Source organism: Ambystoma mexicanum, chromosome 2p (assembly GCF_040938575.1).
Source record: "Ambystoma mexicanum isolate Mex_15411 chromosome 2p, UKY_AmexF1_1, whole genome shotgun sequence".
In the NCBI taxonomy this organism is placed as follows: domain Eukaryota; kingdom Metazoa; phylum Chordata; class Amphibia; order Caudata; family Ambystomatidae; genus Ambystoma; species Ambystoma mexicanum.
Genome location: NC_090923.1, coordinates 112,264,527 through 112,290,948, shown reverse-complemented (window position 1 = coordinate 112,290,948; position 26,422 = coordinate 112,264,527).

The following is a 26,422-nucleotide window of genomic DNA, read 5'->3' as shown; positions in this document are numbered from 1 at the left end:
CTCTTGAATATACGTAATGGGGTGTTCAGCATAACGCATTTTGTGTGCCATAATCACGCTTATGTCTGACATGCTGGGATACTGTACTCTGAGTGCTTGCCATATGGCTGCCCTGCAGTTATTAAATAGTACTCTGTCATGTGATGTGTTCTGTGCAGTTACCCCAGGATATGGGACTCATTTTCAAATGTCTTCTGCTCTCTCCCCAAGAATGGCAGAGAGGAAGATTTTAATGTCGCCCACTGCTGGAGTCATGCCTGCTGCCAATTTCTAGATCTCATAAATCCATGTTCATGCCCTTGCAGTTAACAATGGCAATTTACATCTGAAATTGTCATGCCCATTTGGGGCCATGGTATATACTGTGGTTGTCCTCCCCCCTTTTCTAACAGCGGGTACTGCATACCCTTTGGGTGCGTACAGACCTTTTGTCACTGTAAATGAACCCGTCATGCTTGGCTTTTTCCGCCCTGGTAAAGCTCTCAGCCTCTGGGCATATGGGGTAACTTCATCTAAGCTTCATCTAAGCTATGCACGAGGACCCTTTTGGTGCTTAGTGTCTGTCTTAAGCTCTGGCCTTTCTCATCCTGTATCTTCCTCCTCGGACCATACTGCCTCTCGTTCTAATGCTGCCCCCTCCAAAGGGCCCGGTAAGTTTCTTCCCTCTTCCTCATCTTCACTTGCCTCTCTTTCTTCATCTGACACCATCATCCACCAACTGTCATCACTCCCATCATCCTTGTCACTTTCAAAATTCAGTAGTTTGAACACGCTTCTCCCCTTTTGCCCCTTCCAGCCCTGTCTAACAACCCTGGTTCCTGCCTTTGTGGAGACCCTGCTGTGCTCCTCATTGCCTTAAAGGTAGCCCCATCAGCCCTTCTGCTTCGATCTAATGTCCCAATCCTCCTTTGTATCGCTTATCCCTCATCCAGCATATTATTCCTTATTATTTCTTCCCTTGCCTTAAGTCGTCTTTGGCAGCTCTGCTCTCTTTCCCGCACATGCCATTTATTTTCTTCCTTGCTCTTGTGCAGATGCTCTCGAATGAGACTTTCAACCTCCCATCTCTTCCTTTCTTCATTCAGTTGCACCTGTCTCTCCCTCTGCCTCTCTTGCTGCCCTCTCTGCTGCATCCTGCTGCTTTGCCATTTCTTCTTTCTTTTTCCTCATCGCTTACCTTCTCCTTCTCTGCTTGTTCTAATTCCCTGTTTCTTCTCTCCTTTTGCCTTCTTTCCTTTCTCTCCTTTTCCTCCACTTCTTCTAATGCTTTTCCCATTCTCTTTCTTCCTGCTCTAATTTCCTTTTCTGTCACACTTCTTCTTCCTCTATATCCCATTTATTTTTAACGCCCCTTTCCTTATCTTTGGGTCGGTCTTATGCTGGCCATCTAGTTTAAGCAATATCTGTCCTCCCACCCATTCGCTCGTGTCCACTGTTGCACCTTCCCTGTCACTCTCTGCTAGCTTCACCTGCAATTTGGAGGACTCCTATACTCATTACGTATGGGCGGTGACTTTGAATTATTTAACTTGGCACCATTCATTGTATCTTCTGGTGCAAACACAGGGTTAGTATATGCTGCCGCTGCCTTCAGTTCTTTCAATGGGTAAAATACCTGTCCCTTGATTGGTGGGTCGCTGCTCTTGAGAGGAGGAGGAGGAGCCGTAGGTGCTTTGCCCCCCTTGTCATGTTGGTTAAGTATCCACTCTCTCCCAGTGGGTCCTCCACCTCGTCCCCGAACATCTTCCATAATTCTCAAACCGCTATCCTGCTTTGTAAACTTTTGCCCTTATATGCAGCTCATAAAAAATGTCCCGTCGTGTGTTGCAGCACAAGTTTCGAAAAACTGCCCTCCTAGGGCCAAGGTTTTATCATCTTGTCCACTATCTTGGATATTCATTCTGCTCTAAACATACACATTTTGAGCTTATACTGCGGGAGGGACTTGCTTGCACATATGCATTAAGGGAGTGTTTCCCATGATGGAACGTCACTCTTCTGACTGCCGATACTTACGTGACCTCATAATCGGCTTTTGTTTTGTACCCCAAATATCCTCACTTTATTTTCATAATCCTGTATCAACCATCAATATATTTACTCCACATTTCAACACTTCTCCCCGCTCTTTGGCTACTGCTTATTGTCACAAAAAAACAAGATATTTTCCAACTGCTGCAATCTGGGTGCCCCTTATCCTGGGCCAACCACCTCCTCTTATCAACTTTTCAAATGCTATTTACAACCTGCCCCCAACAACAACCCCTATATACATACAACAAATGAGTGCACTCATATAATACCACAATGGTCCCCACGGCCGCCAACTTGCCTACACCATGGCAAGGGCAACACTTCTTATAACTGCCCCGTTAGGCCATCGGGAGATCTTCTGTGCCTCAATTGGTCATAAGGTGCCAGATTACTATTCTCATACTTACATCCGTTGGTCAGCTGACACCATCATAACCATCTCTTCCAACAATCTGCCATTCCACCGTCTGGTCTGCAAAGCATCCTGTGGGGAGTGAGCAGGAATTTCTCCAAAGGGGCTCCTGATGACCGTCTGAATTTTCATGCGTGATTGGCAATCCGGTACTCACGTGTTGCGTAGCATTCCTTCAGGCTCACGGCAGGAAAAGGGTGGTATAATCACTGAAGGTGTTGGTGAACCGTCCTCTGCTACCATATGTCGAGATTGGGGAGAACGCCGCCTCTCAGGTATGCACTGGACAGGCAGGGAGCATCCCACACCCAATAAATGGAAGAGTCCAGTAAAGTGGCAAAAGCACTGTTTTATTAACAATATCCAAATTAAGTAGAAACAGTAATGGGCATTGAGTAATCTCCAATTATCCCTCGTCATGGTACTGGCTTGACGCTGAGGTTTGCTTCAATATGGCGTCACAACCAAATGACACATTGCACAAACATTGGTGGGATGGGATTGGGTAAGTAATATGGTGGGGTATACATTCTATATGGGGTTAGTAGTCTAACTGGTCCAGCGATATCAGGTAACTCCTCCTAGGGCCTCCTACAAAAAGATACATGGGGAAGAGGGTCATCAAGGTGCTTTATGAGTGGTGTCTGCAACACTGTTAAGGTGAGCATGAAAGGTTAACAGTGATTGGTCAGGGATGGCTTTCTCAGCCTTGACATCTTGGAATGTTACCAGCACATGAGCAACCATTGAAGGTGATGAGAACGGCCCCAAGGTGCTGCATGTCTTGCTAAAGTTATCACTCCCTAATTCCCCAGGCTTCAAATCAGAACATTTAGCATTCAACTTTACAATGTATTGTGTCTTTCGTCCCAATGAAATGGATGGGAACGAAGATTTCCTTCTGCCTATGTCTGGTTCTAATAAATAGGCATGAATCTGCCAGCTGCAAGTCACGTGTCTGGGGACCGCGTTTCGAATTATTCTGCTCAGTATTTTACAAGAATTTTAGTCCTTTTTATTCTGGGTGGCATTACCTCCTTGGCCTCTAGAGACTTGTTCCAGCTACTGCAACATTTGTTTCCATGCTTCTCCAGACAGAGTTATTTTCACTGCCTGGGATCTGCCTGCTGTCTGTACTTTTCCAATGCTGGTTCAAACCTGCCTTTCCAAGATAACCTTGCCAAGCTGTGCACTTGCTATCTGCGCTGTTCAGTCTTAGCTCTTTCACTGGCTCAGCAAGACAGGGTCTCTCTCTGCTGTCTATTGGCTTCTCAATGTCACCTATTCACCTAATGTGATTGCGTCCTCCATCTTGGTTCACTTGGCCACTCATTTTAATTGCATTCTGCACTAAGAAAGTAGTTATATGTATTCTCGAGCGACTTGCGTTTCAGCATAGAAAAGAGAGTCCATGGGCCTCATTCCGAGTACGGCGCTAACCAATGGCGCTATTAACGCCTTGGTTGACGCCGTACCCGGACCGGCAGCGCCTTGGTGGATGGCGGAATCACCGCCCCATTCCAAGGTTGGCGGGGCGGTGATTCCCCATTCACCAAGGCTCTTCCCCATTCCCAAATGAGCCCCCATAGGGCTCAATGGGAATGGGGAAGATGCAAATAACGGTGACCGTTCATTACGGTCACCGTTATTGGCTTGCAGGCCCCTTTGCGCCCTCGACTTTAACACCTGCTCAAAGCAGGCGTTAAGGGCGAGGGCGCAGAGGGAACTCGGAGTATGGCGGTAAGGGAATGCCGCCACCGGTCTCGTTACCGGTGGCCGCTATCCCTTACCGCCATACTCGGAATGAGGCCCCATGTCTTCTAACCTGGTGGATGTAAGCATATACTTCGTGTCTAGGTGCAATTTGACCTAGTGTTCGTGTATCTTCGTGTTTGGATGCATATGTGCTTCGTGTCTAATGCCACTAAGTGTATCGGCTTCCGCCATGACATTATTAGTCTTTTTCGTAATTACAGATCATCCAGGGGTTCCATCGCTTGCAGTTTTATTGCTTTGGTGACATCATCCGGGTAGGGTCGTTAAGGTTGTCTCAGGCGGTAACGTTTCCTCACCACAGTAGTGGTGAGGGGGTAGACACTATAATAATAATAATAATAATAATAATAATAATAATAATAATAATAATGTAGCATTTACGAACCCTCAGGTATCTGAGCGCTGCTTATTATTACCCCCGGTGTGTGGTGCTCATTTATCGACCTCGCAAGGATGAAAGGCTGAGTTTGGCCCTGCCGGGATTAGGTTCAGCAGGCTCTGGACAGATGTCAAAGCGAGCGCTCTACTCGCTGTGCTACCGGACGAGCTGAGTGAGGTACATCGTTCATGTCTATAGCGTCGGAACGGGGGGAAGGCCAAAGCAATGATGAACACATTCATTTGCCTCTCGTTAACTCCAATGGTTCTGGTGAATCTACATTGCTGAGGCTTGCGCCATAAGTTAATGTTAATGTTAATATTAGTGAGACACTGAACAAATGAACACCTCTAGGTGTCACAGATCTATGGTAATCTGTATACTGCCCAGTCCAGAATTGCTCCCGCCACATACAATATTATGATACCTTTTCTCGCTTTTTCACTGCCCTTGTTGTAAGCAAGCTAGAAATACCTCCATGTGCAAACGTGTATTGAATGTTGTATTGCACTAGATTGCTTTTCATTGCTAAATTCTTAATTCACCCTTTTCTACCACATGGGCCGATAATAGTTTTCTGGGGTCTTAGTCAAGATACATGAGACCTATGCTGTAAACACTGCAGGCCTTATTAAAAATGACACTATCATTAAGATATCTTTGAGCCCACGGCATGTTCTCAGTAACACACTGTTGTGAAAAGAACGTGGCCTCTTGTCCGCATGACCCCCTCTCAGAATGCAGGGGAGTGCACAACCTGAAAGACCGCACAGGACATGGATTTGGTGTGTGATGAGCTTGTGCCCTGCAGCCATGCCTCAACCTTTTCTTTTCTAGCGTGCAGCGTGAAGATGCAAAGTGCATAATCATCTCTTCTTTTTTTTTTTTGTTTTTTTTTTTGTTTATTTGTATATGGCTTCAAAGAAACCTTTACAAAATTCCTATACAAAAGTTAAAAACATGCAATTTACAGACACGTCAATTCATTGTTTTCCATACATATCAATCCTACAGATTGACTTAGCAGTGTAACCTACACACTATGATTTTTTAACCGCTAAGGCATGACAAATCAATAATCTCTTTTAAAACAAACTATTAACAATTAATACAAAATTACAATAGTTTACATTCTACTTTTAAAAAACGTACTACCGCCATTTGTAAAGGTATTTTGTTATCAAAGAGCATACGCTTCCATAATAGCTCCAAATCTACTTTTGAGGCAACGGGGACAAAATGCTTAAAATAAAGCTGCCTTTTCTGACTCAGCGCAGGACACTCAATTAAGAGATGTTTTAATGTCCCTCTATAACCACTGATTTTACAATGGCTACACAGAACTATTGCCTCAGATGTTTTAGTTCTAACCGCAACGATTTCTCCTGTGAGGAGAACATTAAAACGGAATCTCATAAAGAAGATTCTCCAACTTTTCTGTGGAAAAGAGTGTAGGTACGGTTCCGGAAAACCCATACATTTATAAAAAGATACCATGTGCCCATAAAATTTATAATGACACAGTTTCTCCTTTGTGCCGTCCCAGTCTGCATTTCTTAGTAATAGTTTAACTGTGTCCGGGTGATTTATAAGTGAACTCACTGACGCCCCTGCTCTATCCAGGAGATGTTTACAAATTTCCACCAGTTTTCCCATAAAGACAGATTTACACGTACCGTTAATAAACTTGGTTGCCATATCATTGTATAAAGTCTCTCCGTTCTTATTTACGATATTCCGAAAAAGCAACAAGCATTTCCATTCAATGGTACTTTTTAGTGACTGTAGCCCTAATTCATATCTTATTGCTACAAGCGCCACACTCTTTGGAAGATACCATACCATTTTCCGCAATAGGATTGATTCCAATTTATCTGAGTCAATTTTGCCATGAATAAACGGGAATTCAATACCGTAAGTAATTTTTGGGATGGCTTTAAGAATGTAATATTTCACAAGTGGAAGGCAAGAAAAAGCCCCATATTTTTGGTCAACTATTCGCATCTGTAAACAGCATGCTTTTATTTTCATCTTATAATGGCTGAGTGTTAGTGCTCTTACCGGAATATCACTCACATACAGACCCAAGTAAATTATATTATGTTTGACTTCTAACTTCGTCCTATCTATAAACCAGTTTTTATTATGGAGTTTTTTGTTCCGAGTAAGACATAAAACATTTGATTTAAGAGCATTCACCGCTAAGCCATTTTTGGTCATATAAATGAAAAATGCTTCCAGTATGCGTTGCAACCCTACCGGGGTCCTGTCAAATAGAAGGTAATCATCCGCATAGGAGCACCAACTTAATTTGTTACCTCCCACAGACGGCTGTATGAACTTTGGCAGCATGTCTCATCCCGAAAGCATGAGCACTCAACATAGCATCCCTCCTAAAACACAGATTCCTTCTAGGCGCATTACTCATCATATATGTCATCTTAGAACTTGTGTGCGGCTCACCTCATAGCTTCAGGAACCTGCCCTGCCTTCTGGATCTACTTCTTCTTTTGTGGGGCGAGTCGGTGTTGGGCCATCGTTTTAGGTTTGTATGCTGGGATCTTGATTGGTCAACTCTGGCTTTTGGAGTATGCCCATTCTGCAAATTTCTTTGTCATCTTTTCTGGTTCTGTTTTTAAACACTGACATTTTTTGACCAAGGGTAAAACCAACACATTATTTTTACTGATTTTTTTAACCGCAAAATATGGGGGGGGAGATCCACCCGCAAGCCCTGCTCACCTACACCTAACCCCTTTTGCTATATACCTAAACCCAACCCACTATCTACCTGTTTGCTATAACAAATGCGGTTAACAAAAGACAGTAATAACAAATGAAATGTTTTTTACTCACGACCAATGTGGTGAGTACCTCTTTACTAGGGTCCCAGTGTAAATCTTAATGTGATTCTTCTCTTCCTGGGCTAGAGCCGAATGTTCTAAACCAACTTGCATTTCTTGCAACATTTTGCCTCCTGTCACTCACTGTCACCATGAAGTCTTTAATAACCACCACCTGCTGGCAGGTGTCTTTGAAATGGTAAGCTTTGGATCAGGACATTTTGGACCACTGCCTGCTTTACATTTTTCATCTTCTCTGGTGATCAACTGCACGATCATGGATAACTGGTAATGGTCATGAGTCATGTGATTGTATCAGTGACTTAACTTTCCTCCCCCAGAAAGGACCAGCCATGGAGATTTGAGTTACGAAGGTAAGCCACAAAGAAATTGGTTAGTGCATTTGTCCATAGTTTCCCTTGTTCACATCTATTTATCTTTTTCTGTAGCGCTGAATCACCCGAGGGCCACATGCAATTCAGAATGTCTTGTCTAGACATCCTCATGAAATGCTATGCCTCACTGTTCACTCTGGACAGTAGGAAGTGATGCATTTGTCAGTGATAACCATATCTCCCATGAAATGTCAACAATCGGGGACCCGGAATGGTGAACCACGGTCCAATTTGTGAGAGACCAGTAAACCATGTCTGGCACACAGACATTCTAATCACAGTATGACTGCATGGTCCACAGTCGAAGGAGTAAACTTCACCTCTGGGCATCTTGACTACTCATCCAATACCACAATGCAGTTCTGGCTATTTTGTATCGTGCCAACATCTATACTCACTGCTTGCCATGGTTTGGAACTCTTCATTCATGTTTGTAAGAGCAGTGGTTTGGGCTGATGGCATTTGCCTGGCACAATGAGCAATTGTGGAGAACATCCTCCTCTTCTTTCTTACACCCATGCGTTTCCTTGACAGCATCTTTGTTGTTCAATATGCGATAGTATCACTACTTTGTCGACTAGTAGTGAGGGGATCACAATCATAAACCCTCATAGCATGAGGCCATCTTCAGATGCAAACATTTGCAGTGTATATTGCATATTCGTTGCAGGGTTCCTTGTGCTTCACTGTATGGTGTTCGATTTTTCAGAAATCGAAATGTATTTATAAGAATGTACCTTCAACCAACTTTGTCTGCAGCATTTTACCATCAATACAAAACATGTATAGCAAATACATACCTCAAGTCATCTGTCACACACATTTCCCTACCTACATGATTCTCACTATCATAAGTTCACAGAGGCATTAACTTGCCATTCAAACAGTCTTCATGTAAGTATACTGTATTATAATTGGTACTAGACATTCTAAACATTTCTAAGCCAAAATTGGCTTCTCTATGGACATCACTTTCTAAGTGGCAGTATTTCAAAATGATGCAAATGTCTGTTGGACATTTGATTTCCTCTAGTTTTAAGACATAGAATGTTATTGGAGAAAAACTGCTTAAAGATTTGATATGTATTCAGATATATTATTTAACTTTCCTCCCTATACATGTCTAAGGTTGTGAAAATATAGGCTGTGCAGGCTAACATGCAATGGCTCATGTAGGTTGGAATTTGGGGTAACACTGTAAGAAGCCTGTCCAATCTAACATTGACCCACATGCATATTGTATTCTCAAAAGACATAGGTACTGTTTTCAGTGATCATGCATGGTTGACTTTCACTGAAAATGAACACTGAAGAAACTGCTGCTTGCAATCTGTGCATGTGCGGTGTGTGTGTGACTTTGAATGCAGTTTTATATGCAGCTTCCAATTCACTTGTATGTGTGCACTGTTTCAAATCTATTGTTCATGCTGACAATTTACTTTTGAAGTAACATGTACAATGTTTAAGAACGCCCTTTTCCTTTCACATTACACCTGGATCTGCCTGCACATTGAAAGAGATAGGAATGCAGGAATTTGCAGTTCGCACAAATTTTAATAGAGCACCCGGAGACACTTTGACCCAGAGATATGGCAAGTCACATGACACGCGAGTGGCACCACAGGTACATATATTTCTGTAGGTAATAAATACACTTGCTTAATACTTGTTTTTTAATGTAACCGCAGCGGTACACCGTATAAATAAGCGTAAGCAAACATAAATAGAATGAATTCTCTCAACATGCATTTTGTTGCACAAATATCTTGACTATAACTACGGCTGTCCCCGGTTACATTAACCAAACCATGGCATGTTGCAACTAATCCATAACCCAACAGACTCTACACTGGTTTGAGCTACTACGTATAGTTCAAATAGTACTTAACTTTACAAAATTAATCCCATATTAAAGGGGCACCAAATGTATTCAGTTTTTAAAAAAGATTGCATTACAAAGTATATTGGGCCTTAAGGAAACCACATCTCAGTTTGTGTTCAATGTAGATGGGCAACACAGGACATTGAGATATCCACCTGTGTTCCTGTTTTCAAATTTCACTCCCTGCAATTCCCTTTTTCTTAAATAATCCCAGATTTAACCCTGTTCAAGCTACATAGACAGTTTGGGGTTCATTGGGGTATTTAAGATGTGATTCTGTTTTTGGAGATCCAGCCGGGGACTCAGTCAGCCTGAAATTCTTCCTTCAGCAAACCCTCTTTTAAGGTGGCCTATTTGGAAATCAATCTCTAAGAACAGACTGGTCTTCCCTCTATGGGCTGGCCTCTTATCTGCATGGGTATGCCTTTCAATAGTATCAACTCACATCTTTAGTTAGTTCTGCAATGTTAATCTATCCATTATCCTTCCTTCTTAATTATTTTCCTGTGTGCATTATAATACAGATCTTTTCTGGATCCACCTCTGCCTTGTGACAGAGGTATGGTTCCCCAGCCACATGATCAGCAATGGAGGGAAAAACTGCTCCTTTTGAAGAGATGCTAATTTTTTTTTTGACATAACTTTGATGAAAATATGTGAGCTTGAGAAAACATATGTTCCATATTCTGCAAGTCAGGGTGCACATTCAGAGATTTGAATGATTGCATTCTGATAATTTTGTGGCACGTAAGCATTTTTGCCAATGTTGTCCTATTAAAAATGTAGCACCATATATCCATATATGTTTAGATATTCTGATAGATATTACCTCAATTTACAAACTGTCCAAATGTTGTGTCAGTCGGAAACTACCGTTGCGATGCAGCAATCAATTTGGTGATTACACATTTTAATGTCAGATTTCCCCCATGTAAATGAATCATGTTTTCTAGTGTGGAATTGTGGAGGTTTTCCACCAGGTGGTAGTGGCGGTACAAAGCCTACATATTTCCTTTTGTATACTATTTATGTGTATCCAGAACAGGCATTTTTGTCTACCTGGCATTAATTCAATAAACTTTAACAGTTGGGAGCAGATTTCTGTTGATAATACATAGTTCAATGACCTTAACCTTGGCCTGGGTTCATGGAATTTGTATGATATTATTGGGCCCATGACACATTATTGCAAGGCCTTTGAAACTGAGGACTTGAATCCATTACTGTACATCTAGCATGGGCATTCTAGCATGGGCATTAGAGATATAATCTTCTGAACAGGCCCAAAAAAACCTTTTTGCGTGTTTTTCATGTGCATTCCTACTTTAGTTTAGGCCAGTACATGTACATATAGTGAGTTTTTCTAATTCCCCATTTCAGCATTTTCCAGACTTCCCTCTTTCCAACATGAATGGCAAATGAGAAATTAAACTTATAAATATGGTTTCAGTTTTACCCTACATTTGAGATCCATATATTTAAGATGAATCATAAGCAACTCCAGTCATTAATACAAGTCAATGAATTCACATTACATTTAAACTGGAGATCCAATTTTTCCATACAAGGCATATTCGCAATTATAAGGTGATATTAAGAAATCTGTTTCTTTGAGACTTCAATTCTGTGCCTTTCTGTATCTCTTCGGAAATAAATCTACTCTAGTAGATGAAACTTAGTTCTTGTTTGATTCTCAGCCTTGTCCTTTTGAATTGTTACACATTGGCTGAATGGAAATGTGTGATCACATTGTTGTATTCATGTGAATTCTGGCCTAAAAAAGAATGACAGAATCTATGAATGGTGGCTCTCGTGCTCTGTCAGTACGGCCTTACACATTTCACTTTATTTAAGCCCTCATTTTTGCTGTAGATGTCTTTACACTTCACCCACACTTCCTCTACCCCAGAGGTGTTACTGGCCTTGGCTAGAGAGCAGGATAGGAAATCTTCTGGGTTGTCATCCCCTGCTATGAATGTTAAGGAGATGCCACTCTCTAACTGCAAGAGCCACCAATTTATGGTAGGTTTGTGGCTGCTGTTCATAGTGGGGAGTAATAGTTTGTGGCCCATCACACCTTTTAAATGGTATTAGAAAATGTACCACAATACCACTAATAACTTTCAATTTGAGAATACCATTGCTCTGGGGACATGACAAATGGCATAGGCAATGGGAAGGTGAGGAATCTGGCCCTCACTAACCATATCAACAGCCCCTAACCCTTGGTGCTGGCGTTTAATAGCACTTTTGTTTCTTTGGAGTGGTTTGATTGATTGTTTATTTATATAGCGCCTATACACAATGTGTTTCAAAGCGCTCGAATTTAGCGCTCCTAAAATACCATTGTTTTGTCCCATGTTAAAGGATGTTTGACTTGTTCAAATGCACTTTGATCTTGCTCTGTGAGTGTGGCAAGATTAGGTATGAAACGTTAGCATGTTAACATACCAGGAACCCTCCTTACCTCTGTTTAGGATGTGAGTGGGAGTAGTGTAACGGATGTCCTATACGTTTTACAGATGCAGGGAAAATCTTGTGATTTAGAAGGTATATCTAAATTAAATGTTCTTCTGCTGTCATGTAGACTCTTGCTTTAATTGACTCCTTTACGTGTTGTGCTGAACTGCTGTAATGTAGGCCCCTTTGAGTGGTAGAAGTATTGATCCTCCAAATTTTCAGATTTTGACCTTCGTGGGTATCCATTTTGGCAATGGGTTGAGGGCAGCAAAATGAGTCATTTCCATGATGTTGATGGGAAACCGTGTCTTAATTAGCATTGGCAAGCAAGTCAACTGGATCATGAGCTGTCTTCTCTTGCCCATGCTTGTATTATGGATTGTTGATATGGCAAAGACTTCTGTAGGCTCTTCATCTTCACGCAGCAACAGAGACTGGGCAGCAGCCTCAGATGATTACCACTACCTTCTGCGGACGTTGGCTCTGTTTGAGTGTTCTCTAAACCTTGCTGGCCAGGAAACGGCACAGTGATTTGAATTTCAGCGCCAACCGCACACCTGTTGCACTACTGGGCTCCCAGATCAATGAGCCACCACAGTATTAACAGATCTCCCATTGTCCATTTTGTTGTCACTGAGATGCAGCTTGCTGTTTACTTCTGCATCTCACTCTCCATCTGGAACTGGGACGATCTTTAATCGCTTTGACATCTTACACTCTGAGAGATTTTGCGGTGTCATCCATGTTCTCTGCTCTCACATAATCCAGCTCCCACAGTCTCTTTAGTTACAGCTTCCGCTGTAGTGTAATCCCTGAGTCTTGTAGTATTTGGCAGTGCACGCAAACAGAGAAGCAGTTTTGGATCGAAAGTGCTCTGCTTTCATCTTCTTCATCAGTTAGTGTACAAGTCAGAGGCAGGTATCTTACATGTGTGTGTCTTAGAAGCTCTTGTGCTTCCTGACATGACTGGGATATTTGAAACATTCATAATTCAAGTTTACCAGTGTTTGAAAATAAACTTTGAGGACTTGTTTCGTCATGTCCTATCATGCGTCTGTAGGTTTTATAGACTGCATCATCAGAAGAAAATAAGAACATCGAGTTTTTGCTGCATTGTCTATATCTGTTGTGGTGGCAAAATACATGTCTATTCACTCCCACCATAGTTCCCACCACTGACTAAGTGTCAATGACCTCCCGCTACACCAAAGTCCTGAATCGGGGCACTATTGAAGGAGATCAACATCGACATCATATCTCCTTCAGATGGGGGGATAGATACACTGCTGGTCTAGGCCCCTTTTGCAGACCACCATCAAAGTTACATTTTTTAATAAAACCTGCACTAGCAGGCTCGGACTGCCCTACAGGGTAATAGGCCAAGGGCCGAAACCAAAAACACAAAATGCTAGTGTTGCCCTGATTTTTTTAATCGCAGTGGCCCACTTGTGTTGCCCATGTGGACCAGTTTGATAAATTACTTCACCATGCGGCTAGTAGTTTTGACCGGTGTTACTGAATAAATATTCTTTAAAATGTACAATTGTCATCACATTTTATCAAAAGGTTCCCCCTTTTTATACTACTCAAACCGTCTGTCACAAAAGTAGTGAATTTCCAATTACAATTGTGGGCCTCTTTTTCATTGGGGCCCGAGACAATTGTATGCCCCAGTCCGACCCTGTGCACTAGGGGTACTTTCTTGCATCTTTAACCCAACTTTGAAGGGCATCGGCCACACCTACACCCTGTGCAATAGTTTGCCAGGCTTTATCCATCATTCTGCAGGAGATCATTTGCCCATCAGAATAGCAGCCACAGAAGCGGGTGAAGCTTTTCATCAACCATTCTATAATTTCAAGACATTTATCCAAGCGAGTAAGGTCTTTATTTCTTGCAAACTGCTGTTCCTTAATCATCTCGATCACTCTTTCTATGTTCCCAGAGGAGTCTGCAGATCAGGAGACAGAGGAGAGAATGGCAGGGGCGTCCTTTGGGGGTCACCTGAGGTCTTCCTTACTAACTCAATAATGTAAAAAAGATTTTCTTTTCTTTTTTCATTTGAAGCTTCTGGGCTGCTGCTCTTTGTTTCGGGAGTGGCTGGCTTTTTTGGTCAGGCCTCTTTAAAAGAATCAGGTGGTTCCACAGGTGTAACACTTTAAGCAGTGACCCTAAATGAACAAGAATAGGAATAACAAATCATTTGTCTTTCTGGAATGCTATACAATAATTGCTAGACTCAGTACAAGATTATTTCAGGCACATTTCAGGGGGTGAGTCACTGATGTATTTCTTAAACACCTCAAATTCACAATGCAGACAAAGAATTCCAAAAAGCATTTAGAGTAGAATAAGCATACATTTCTGACTATGTATGTTGCTTTTCGCCAAGTTGCAGTTATAGCATGTTTTTTTTTCTTCTGCCGTTGTCTTTGTTACGATCATCACAAGACATTCCATCTCGGTGTCCTCGGACACTTGACAAAATCCTTGTGCCTAAAATCTTGTGTACAGTGTAGAAATGTTTGACGATAGCACATAAAGTGGCCCTTGATTTCATTGATCCACAATTAATGCCTTGTTGTAGTCTATCTTTCCTATCTCCATGTCATGCTGTTCAGGATGTTTGTTTGAACGTATGAGGTTACGAGTGCCCAGAGTATGGGATGCCATGTGAGGCCAACCTCTGAAGCCTGAAAAGTAGATCCACGCAGGCTTATTAACATGTGGCCAACATTGCACCAGACCTGCAGATGAACTGGCCTGATATTAAATCGCAGGTAGTTTAATGGTATCCAGTACAGAGTGCAATTTGCTTTCTGACTTTGAGGACATTCAGACATGTCATTTTAGTATAGGCGAAAAGATTATACCTGCTCAGATAGCTCAGTGCGTTGAGTGCTCACTTTTGCGATGTGTGCGTGATCTGCAGGTTGCAAGTTCAAATCCCGATGTGTGCGTAATCTACAGGTTGCAAGTTTGAATACCAGCAAGGCCATCTCAACCTCTCACCCTTCTGAGGTTGATAAACGAGTACCAATACAGTTGGCTGATATTGTATGCTTATTTGTTATATATATATAAAGAGCTTAAGCATAAGTGGTATGTAATAACACATCATTATCATTTTGCCATGGACATCTGCTTGCATTCATAGTAATTTGGTAATATGGGCATATACACACTGATATTAATGATAGATATGGTAATCTATTATTGTATGAAATGTATATCACATTACAGCAAAGGGGCAAAGCGCTGCTCTTGGGATCAAGACCACACAGAGCAACAAAGGTTCGAATCATGGATCTGCGCTTAGAAACCGAACTCAGGTACGGTATTAGACACGTTATAAAAAACCAATAAAATGAATTAAAAAATAAGATATCATAACCATATTTCTCGTAGTGTACTTAGGAACAATGCTATGCGATGCCACTTCCGGTTTTGTCAAGGGGTGAAAGGTTGTGTTCCAGCACTTCCTGTGATGTTGCTTCGGGCTGGGGTCAAATGACATCACTTTGTGCGATGTCATCAGCGGTCAAGGGTCATGTGATGCCACTTCCGCTACCCCTGACATTTTGGTGAAATGACGTCCCTGGAGAGTGGTCATAAGTCTTCTCCCTCGGATTGCAGTTGGGTGAAACTATGGTTCTATGTTATTTTTTCGACCACTTTTTCATCGTGGGACTTTTCATCGCCGACCCATTCATCGTCAACATTTCTTTTTTTTTTAATTTATGGGGGGCTGCGTCCCCCCAAAACCCCCCTTACTTAAATAATCATACCCCAACCCGCACAAACACACCCCCTAAAAAAATGTTTTTTAAAAAAAATGTTGGCGATGAAAGGGTCGCCGATGAAAAGTCCCACGATGAAACAGTAGTCGACGAAATGCATGTATACCGAAACTATAGTCCTCCAACCCCGGCCCCGGGCTCACTGGAGTTTGCAATATTGAAAATATTACTTGACAATACCTTGTCTGCAAGTGTGGGACACCGTTCACTTGATCAATGGTGTGGAGTGCTGTGTCAGGATACGCTATCCCCCCCTATCCTCATCAGTCCTCCCTCAGCATTTAGGGGAGTACACAGACTGAGAGGACAACAGATTTCATCCAGAACAGGACTGTGAGACTTGTCCTTGGCCTCAAGCCCAGGGATTGTATCTCTCCAGGACTGAAATCTCTGCACTGGCTCCCTGTGGCAGCGAGGATTAAATTCAAGACCCTCTGCATTGTCCACAAGGCCTTCTGGGGACTGGAGCCTCAATACCATCAACTCTCTCTTCCTAAATATCTTCCTTCTCGAGCTCTCCGCTCATCCGCTTCCAACTCCCACAGAGTCAGTCGCTTCTCCAAGCAATGAGTTGGTGGTAGATTTCTTTCTTCGGCTGGGGCCTTCCTCTGGAACAGCCTCCCTGCCTCCTTGAAACTTGAGGAGAATCATCTCCGGTTCCGGAAGCCCCTCAAAACCTTTCTCTTTGCTTCTGCTTTTTTTCCTCCTCTTCCCTGCTGACTTCCTGGCTGAAACCGAAACTGCACTGGTTACCTGGCCACCCACTGATCTCCGGCCCAGGTCCCCTCCCCCGCCAGTCGCACACCTGCACTGTCTTCCTGGCAACCCCTGCACTTGGGGACTGTTTCTGTATCCCTACAGTCCCACTACCAGCACTTGACACATGTCTGCACTTACCTCTGCACTTGCCACCTGCTGGCCGTACTTCTACTTATTGTTATTTATTCTTTTATCCCATGTACTGCACTGTCCCCTCCTCCTTACCCCCGCACTCTCCCCCTTCCCATGCACTTGCGTGATCTGAATGACACCTGGCATAGTAGGATCGCTGTCTGTCTTCCCTCTGTTCACCCTCCCTTGCCTCGTCGCGCCTTGAAACACTTGTGTGTAGGCGCGTTATAAATGCCATATCATATGATAACACAGGACACGAACATGATGGGTGATGAGCTTGTGTCCTTCAGCCGCTCCTCACCTTTTTATTCTCTAGCACAACATGACGATACCTAATGCAACATCAGGTCTTGCTTCTTCAGCAGCTCGTCACTTCCTGGAAGCACGTGCTCACAACACAACACCTCAGAATTATCTTTCTTTTCAATGAGCTGCATCAAGCATTTGCACAGGGGGCGAAGGGGTGTGCAGAAGGGGAAGAGGAGGTGAAGTCGTAACCAGCTAAGACTTCAGCTAAGCACACTGATGTTTGGGGGCGCCTGGTGTGCTCCAATTTTGCCCCCAGAGCTATTTTTAGCATTCCGCCTCCACTTCCTCATAACAAAGCTTTAGGCTGAATGCGCCTTCGCGTCACCCAGCATCAAGGGAAACCTCGTTCATTGTTTTGAGTCTTACACACAATGAGATAAGATTCTGATTTAAAGCAGCCTTTCATTTTTGGGTCTCCTTCAATGAAGTCTCTGTGTGCTTCTTCTATCTTAATCACCAATGTTTCGTCTTTCAGGGTAATTACCTTATCTGAGATTTGTTTCATTTTTTAATCTAAATAGCTTGTTTCTTCTCGCTCTCTTTCACTCCCTCTATCTTTGTTTTCCTCTGTTTTCCAGCCCCTTTCTCTGTTATAGAGCTGGAACATGTCCCTGCCCTCCATCTTCCTTTATAGTGCTGTTATCTGTGCTTTTGGCAAAGAAGCACATTTATTTGGGAGTAATATTCCCATGGCAACAGAGCAGATGGTGACTTTTGATTAGCTGTTTTTTTTCTGCCTGCCAAAATCACAATCCGTCTTTGAAATTAAATCAGACTGCGATAGCATCAGTTGTTCTGGAGAGGGACGAGAAAGGAACAGGCCTGGAGTATTACAGTGGGAGCCAGGATGTGTAATGCAAATGCGGGCTTCTTTCCTTTTTAACCACTGCCATAAAACCTGCTCATTCTGGGGGATGCTTCAAACCACCAAAGAGCCCCAGTTCGGGAGATAACAATACTATCACTGTGGGGTCACTCACTCCGCCACACAGGATACCAGCCCATCAGATAAGGTGGTATCTGATGCACTGAGTCTTTCTCTCTAATATGTGTACGTATGCTTTTATACTCATGTGATTGCTTTGTAATATGTTCATATGGTATACGATTTGTTCCAGGACCTAAAATGACATGGCAGCCCAGTGCCAATTACGCAGCATGTGCTGTTCGGATTGCATGACCGAAGAGGCCACACAATTCTGGTGTTTGGGAGGATAGCTCAGGGGCAACGTGCTTGCCTTCGAAGCAACGCCACGCGGCATATATCATGGTTGTATCACTGGCCACTTTAATGGACATTTAGTTTTTTCAAAGATGCTGCAACGACCAGTCCTGCCCGAACTGGTGCACGCTTTGGTCTCTAAACCAGGGGCGTTGCTAGGGAGGATGGGGGGGCCAAGGGGGCTATAGCCCCTAATCTTTTGGTTGTAGCCCCGGATAGAATCTCAGGAGCTACAGCCAAAAGGCTAGCTAGCCCCCAGTCCCAACAGTTCTGACATCAGTTTAGCCCCGGGTCTTTTCCAGACCTAGCAACTCCCCTGCTCTAAACGATTAATGAAAGTAGAATAACCACATGTACGCCTCACAATTGAAAGCGATGTTCATAGCAAGCGTCGGAGACACACATTCACAGCACTATGTTCTTACTCCCTTGAGGATGGTGTATATGTTGTTGCTCGGTCGTGATCCAGAAATACTAACCTTTGAACCAGTCATAAAGCGAGGCACTATGACTCCGAGGGTTGCACTTTTCCAGAACTGAAGCTCCATTTTGCACATCATTGATTATCATTTGGGTATTTGTGTAGCTGCGTCATGCCGGACACCTCCAGTATTTGAAATCTGTGGTGCTCACACATGCACACGCTCGCGCGCACACCCATGCAGGCACGCCCACACACAGATTTTCATGAAAAGTACAGGCTATGTGACCGAAATTGCCACCTGTCTTTGTTTTTCACATACCGCGTGTACGGTAACTCGCCCGGGTAATCCGTGTACCGCTTGACGCATTTCACCTGAGTTTCTTTGTACTAACAGGTCGTGTTGAGCAATATGCACTATGTGACAGGCACGACGTTCGCGAACGTTTCACGGTGGAATTCCATTGGCTATTATCAGATTAAAATATCACACCGATACGTTTACTCGCAGGAAATACGCTCTCTTTCTTTCACTGTCACGTGACTGGTGTTAACATGTAAGGCTGCGGCGCTCAGGGAGGGAGCTGAAGTGGAATTTGGACATGGCAAAACTCATTGGATTCTTTGATCAACAAGCCATAAGGTAGGGGTACTATATGATTATTGCATCCTGCATGAATTGCTCCTCGCCCATATTAAGAATCACCAGGCGAGGAAGCAGGCAAAAACCGGCAACAGTCACAGGCAACGCCTGGATCACTTATCAGTGATCGTCATTACTCCTGGCCCTACTCGTCTTTGCCCCAGGACTTAATCGTGGGCTTCTCCGCTCACTTTCATGTAGCATTGGAATTCATCAACATTTTCTTGGGCAGGCTGGCACATGCTGTTTTACAGAAGGGAGCAGAATGTTTATTCAAGAATTCACTGGGAGAGCAGCCTCTAGTCTCTGCGTTGTTTTGATGGTCTCGCCATACTTGAGAAAGGAATGGGACGAGGAGGAGTTACATGGAGGTAATGGCGATTGTGCAGAGTAGAACAAATAGAACTTGGTTTATACATAGATTGTACATGCATGCTAGGTATGTTTTTTAAAAGGAGACCAACCCTGATTGTTTTGCACTGTAAAAATGTGTTGTCTTTGTGTTTTTTCTCTGACACGTTTATACCCATTCTCTGCAATGTAAGCAGCGCCTCGATGCCTCCGGGATGCTGCGCGCTTAACAAATGAGACAAATAAATAAATAAAATAAAGAAATACAAGTTTGCAGCAAATATAGAGATGTATCATCATTAACAAATGGTGCCTTTGTTCCTGTCTCTTAACATTCTCATATGCAGGGTCGGAATGGCCCATCTGCAACTCGGCCCATGGCCGGGCCGAAATCATGTCCCAGGGGGCCGGTATCTGCTTACGCCTGGGCTGGTTTGGTAAAAAAAAAAAAAAAAAAACTTTTTTTTAAAACAAACAAAAAACACCTGCAACGGCATAATTCATCAAACCAAGGTTACCTTGCTTTGATGATTGATTTGCATGCATGAAGTGTGCATCCTAAATTATGATGCATGCATCATTCACATGCTGCTGCAGCATGCGGCCAACTTTGCACCAGACCTGCAGATGAACTTAACTGGTCTGCTGTTAAATCTCAGTTACTCGTTTAATGGTATCCACTACAGAATAATTGCTCATTTTACTGTAGCCAATATGATAGCTCAGTGGGTTGAGTGCTTGCTGCTGTGATGTGTGTGTGATATGCAGGTTCCATTCCAAGATTGGCTATCTCGGCCTTTCATCCTTCTTAGGTCGATAAATGAGTAGCAACACAGATTGGTGATATTGTGTGCATATTTGTTCTATAAAAGAAGAGCTTAAGCGTAAGTGCTATACAGTAACATATTATCATTTGGCCTTGGGCGTCTGCTTGCATTTACAGTAATTTGACAATCTGGATCTATACCCACAAATATTAATGATACATATGGTGTATGAAATGTGTATCACATTAGTGAAATCATAACCATATTTTTCATAGTGTACTTAGGAACAATGATATTTGATGCTATTTTGTCAAAGGGTGAAAGGTCGTGTTTCATCGCTTCGCGGGATGTTACTGTCGGGTGGGGTCAAATGACATCACTTCTGGTGATGTCATCAGAGGTCAAGGGTTGTGAGGCGAGGGGTGGGCCACTTTTCTTGGGTGTCTGGGCTTATTTCTTGTCCCAGCCCGACCCTGCTCATATGCACACACATTTGTTAACTAGTCCTCAATACAGGAGACCAGAGTATGGGACATTAGTGCATTGTATGAAATACTAGCTGGTGTATCTGGCGTTGCCCGTGTCCTGATCGAGTGGTGTCTCATGTGCCCTGGAGAAAGTTGCTCTTGTCCTCTGGTCGGCAAGTCGTGCTGCAGTTTGTTGTGTTTCAGAAGCTCTTGAAATTGATTTTCGCTTTGCATCAGATGGAGCTTTTCCAAGTGATGTTCGTTTTTTGTGCAGCATGTTTCAGTCACTCAATGGCTTCAGCACATTTGAGAAAATGTCCAAGAAAGATTGATTGTGCTCTCTTCTCGTTAATGAACTTAAGTAAACTGTAACCTTGCCATTTCCCATATTTGGGGTGGCATGATGAAAACCAATTTAAATTTCTTTTAATTGTTTTAATTCCCTTTAAAAATGCTTTAATTACTGTTTCGAACTGTATACAGTAGTAATACATTTTAAAGGTATACCCAACATATCAAACATTTTGCTACAAACACTTTTCCAAATTGTGCCTCCTTCTAGTTCCTACTTTAGTGAATCGGGGTGAGCATCAGTAAATGAGGGTGTTTACGGAGTACATTTTTGCATCCAAATATAGACTACAATCTTGCCCCAGGCAAAAGAGAAACCCATGCAAAATTTGGTAGGCGTGTGTTCAATGGTGTGGATTTGAATAGCCAGACTAACATACACACACACACATACATACATTCAGGATAAGGGTGATGGGAGGTGTTACAGACTGCTTTCTTAATTTCTTAATTGTTTTGACAAATTATTATTTATTTAGGTGTTTTTACCAGCATCACACCAAAAGGCTGCTCTAGAACGCAGAGGCACACAGGTAGGGTAATGGGGTTATGGGCAGGGTCGGACTGTGGCAAAACATTGTCACGGGCACCAATGAAAAAGTGTCCCTCAGTTCCAAATGGCAATTAATTCTTTTTGTGAACTGTTTGAATACTACCCAATGGGGAGTTTTTTGATAAAATGTGATCAAAGTAACTCATCAAACTGGCCCATGTTGGCCAAAAAAGTGGCCCACTTTGACCCAAAACACTACGGCCACAGCAGCATTTTGCGTTTTTTGGTTCGGCATTGCACTATTGCCCTATAGGCCAGTCCGAGCCTGGTGATGGGCATGCACAGGTTGCCTCAAGTGAATATTCATCAGGCCCAATTCCTATTTTGAAGTGGGCGGGGCTGGCCCTCTGAGCTTTGGGTGACCAAACAGAGTTTCCCTGTCAGGACATGGGTATTTTAGAAGTTGCAAATAGTCCTGTTCCAAGAGCAACAGAGGTATAGCAGAGCATTGGCTGGGCATTTAAGTGCTACGTGGGGCCATTTTACTGGCTGCAGACACACCTGTATGCTAATTACTGCGTCCCTCAGTTGGGTAAGGACAAAGTCAGGTACACGCAGCAGGTGAGGCCGAAGGGAGGAATGCCTATCCAGTAATCAAATTCTGCTCGTCAGTTTCCTGAATCAGAGGCACTGGTTCCCCTAATTGTCTTTGGTTTGTGGGGTGCCATATTTGTCTGGGCCACAGCGAGTGCAGGTAATGGCTGCCTTTTGTTATCTATTGTGATGGTGGAAAGGTGTGCACTGTGTCCTTCTAGCCCAGTGAAGGGCAGGCACACCATCCTGTACTCCTACTCTATCTTTGAATGTACCGTTGGGGAGGGCCTGCCATGTGGCCTTCAGAAATCTCTATTATATACAGACAAAAGTATTTTTTTTAACATGCCAGGCTACACTACATTTGATTTTCAGAAAGCTGCTTATTTTTATGCATGAAGTTCAGTCATACTGCAGGACATTTCTGTCAAGCTGCTACTGTATATTTCAGGTTGTTTAGACGTTTGTGAGACAGGATTTGCTGTTACAGTCATTTCGAATGATCACTGAAGAAATGCAATGTTCATAACTTGTGTTTTCGTAGATCCCAGCTCAGGAATTACAAAATCGCACAATTTCATGCCCTGGGACGAAAACCAGAAATACAAGCACAGTGCCAGAGGTGAATCATGTTTAGTAAACATGCACCAAAGTCTCAAAAGTTGCAAGTCTGCAGCCTACGACTCACCTGATGCTTTGTACTACAACTCTCCATTGACAATGCTGGCTAGAGCTGATGGGACTTGTAGTCCAGAACATCTGAAAAGCAAAAGGTTGCCAATCCCTGAGCATAGCAATGTGTGTGTTATTCTAGATTACATAAAAAGGGGCATCCTATACCATAATAATAAGGGACTTGTATTATTACAGTTATGCTGTACCACTCCACCAGTGATAACACTGAGCAACAGCATATTCCGCAATGTAATATTCATAAATCTGCCAATGGGAGCGACCCTGCACATCTTGTCTTTAGATGCAACACACAGTGTGCCCAAGAGTGTTGGCGATCAAGAGGGACTCATGGGTTATTTATTACCTTTTAAGGTTGTATTGTACGTACATAGAAATAAAGAACCATGAGGGTAGCAGCTACTCCGAATGTTGTGCTGCAATATATATTGTTCACCTTTTAAAGTTATATTGTGCGTAAATGGAAATACAGTAGTACTGTAGGGGCACCCACTCTGACAAAATAAATAGCTGAAGTCTTGGCCATCACCCAGCCCCAACTCTCTCTCCACAGCATCCATATCCCGAGATGATACATTAGCAGAGAGCAGCTGCCAAACGTCCACTAGTGAGTTGGTTGGAAACCACTGGCGTCTGCAATATCTTTCGGGGAAAGAGAGGGAGCAGTGTAAGCAATGTTTTAGACACTGGTCGGATAGCCGTCAGCAGCCATCAACACAGGGCCACTGAAATGTGTAAATGCATCACTTTAGTACAAGAGCAGCAGCGGGGGGCGGGGGGACGTTTGGAATGCAATAACAAGAGAAATGAAGTATTTACAACCTGCTCAACCATGTTGTAAATAAATAATACCACACAAAGACTTACAGTAATATGGAGCACTGCCCAAATTACAAGTGCTATCACTAATTTGTGATATATCAGCTGGCATAGGGTACACACCTTGGCTTGATACGATTCCCTTTCTCTCAGTGACTGCACTCTGGTTTGTGGCCAGGGCCAGCTCCTACAAGTGGAAATCATGCTACCGAAGCACAAGGTTTATACCCAAGCTGAGAAGCAGAAACCGACATGCCCGGCGAGGCAATTGACTAAACTGTAGCACAGTGCAATGTGATTGACACTTGGCTGATTAGTGCATTATAATGCATAGCTATGGGTTGTAGCTCGTCTATGCTTCTGCTGATTCCCGTCCCCCAGCACTGATTGTGAAGCAGCTAGAGCATTCACCTCCAGTGACAAGAATCATAATAAAGCCAGGCACGACTCTGGCCTCTGTCAAAGCCTTGTCGCAACTGTGATAATCAGACGGAAAGGTTCAACAGAAGAAATCCCAATGTACCCCAGAGTAACACATCCTCAAAGTTTAAAAGTGCTCCCAGATTTCAAACAAACATATTCACTAAAAATGCCCTTCTACTCAAGCAGGGCTTCTTTCTTCCACCTAGCTTCTCCAAGAGGAGCGGGGTCTTGTCTCTTGGTTCTCGATATGACAGCCGCCATGTACCCGAGGTGCATGAGCCGTTGGCGGTCTGTCAGACCTCTGCATCATAAAACTCGTGATGGTGGTCCTTCCGGGTTAGTGGATTGGACCGTCCTGCTCGAAGGGTGAATGACTCACCAGAGTGTTTGGCTGATCCTGGTAGGTTTGGCCTGAGCGGCGGGACCCGATCGTCAAACATGCCATTCTCTCCCTCTTGTGAGTCTCTCTCATTACTTTTTCGGTCTTGTTTAATCATAGGGTCTCCCTCTAGCTCTCTGTCAGTCATGGTAGGTGATCTCACCTCTTATTCTAAGATCGTCAGAATGTATCCTTATTTTTTATCAGTGCCTATCCTTTCTCCTTCTCCTTGTGCTATCCTTCTCTTTCTGTCTATGGGTAGTGTTCCACCATTCGGTTGACTATCTCCATACATGTAACCACAGTTACATGTCTCCTCTCACTCTTCATAACTACAATCCTTCCCCACTCTATGATCTTTCTATATAAATAATTCCCTTCAGTAATGTCTCAGTATCCCATCTCCTAGTATCTACACCCCTTCTCCTGACAATCCCTTTCAATAAAGACTTTTCAGTAATCTCTCACTCTTAATTTCTGTCTGGGTTTGCTTCTGGCTAACAGACTTTACAACATTATGGGTATGTACGAATGCCAGTCAACTTTATGTTATGGATATCACTGTTTGTACTAATTGTTGGCCACGGGTGTTGGGGGTCACGATGTGTTCAACTGTTTATTAGATCTAAGAAATGTGGCGCATAGCCCTGATGATGGACATGTGGCGCATAGCCCTGATGATGGACATGTGGCGCATAGCCCTGATGATGGAAATGTGGCGCATAGCCCTGATGATGGAAATGTGGCGCATAGCCCTGATGATGGACATGTGGCGCATAGCCCTGATGATGGCCATGTGGCGCATAGCCCTGATGATGGACATGTGGCTTGCTGTGCCACACTATCGATCTGGAAATGCATTTTGCTTTCTGATTAAAGTTTGAAACTGTTTTACTCAAAAATGTTGGCAAGTTTAAATCTAAGATGGTTCTGTGAAAAGAGAACAATTGAAAACAATTACGGAAAAGTGATGTAGCTCTTCTAGAAGAGCACACCGTGTTCGAACCATGGATAGGAAGTTTTCCTTTGCTTTCTCACTATTCCCTGCCACTTCTCTGGACTCACTGCACACCAGGGTGTATTCTTTCCAGCACTCCACTTTGGTATTCCGCTCTACCTGGGGACTCTTCTTGCTCCATGGCTCTCATGGCCTGCTCTCCATCAGCCAGCTTTCTCAGTTCACCTTGTCTGTTTCCATGTCTCCACACTTGGAGTCCTCTGGGATAGGACTTCCTCCAAGCTCTTCCATGGACTGATAAAGGCTGACTAGGCTGGCTGCATTTTAAAATGGTGTCTGCTCCTTCCCTTGGGTAGGTTGTAAGCTGATAGGCTGCACCTGCGTGTTGTAGGTTGACATTTTCTGCAATTGGCCCTTGTGAATGGGGTCAGGTGGTCCCTTGGGCAGTTGGCCTAAAGCTATATGAGGGTCAGCTAACATTTTGGATTTCAGACTAGACTATAAGGTACGCTGATTCTCATCCAGCCCGTCTGTCTGGATAATTCATTTTTTTTAAAAACATTTTTATTTTGATTGAGTACACACATAAAGAGAAATACAATTTCACAGGGGTTACAATAGACGATTTTTGGAGGAGTCAGCCGCTGCCGGCCTTCC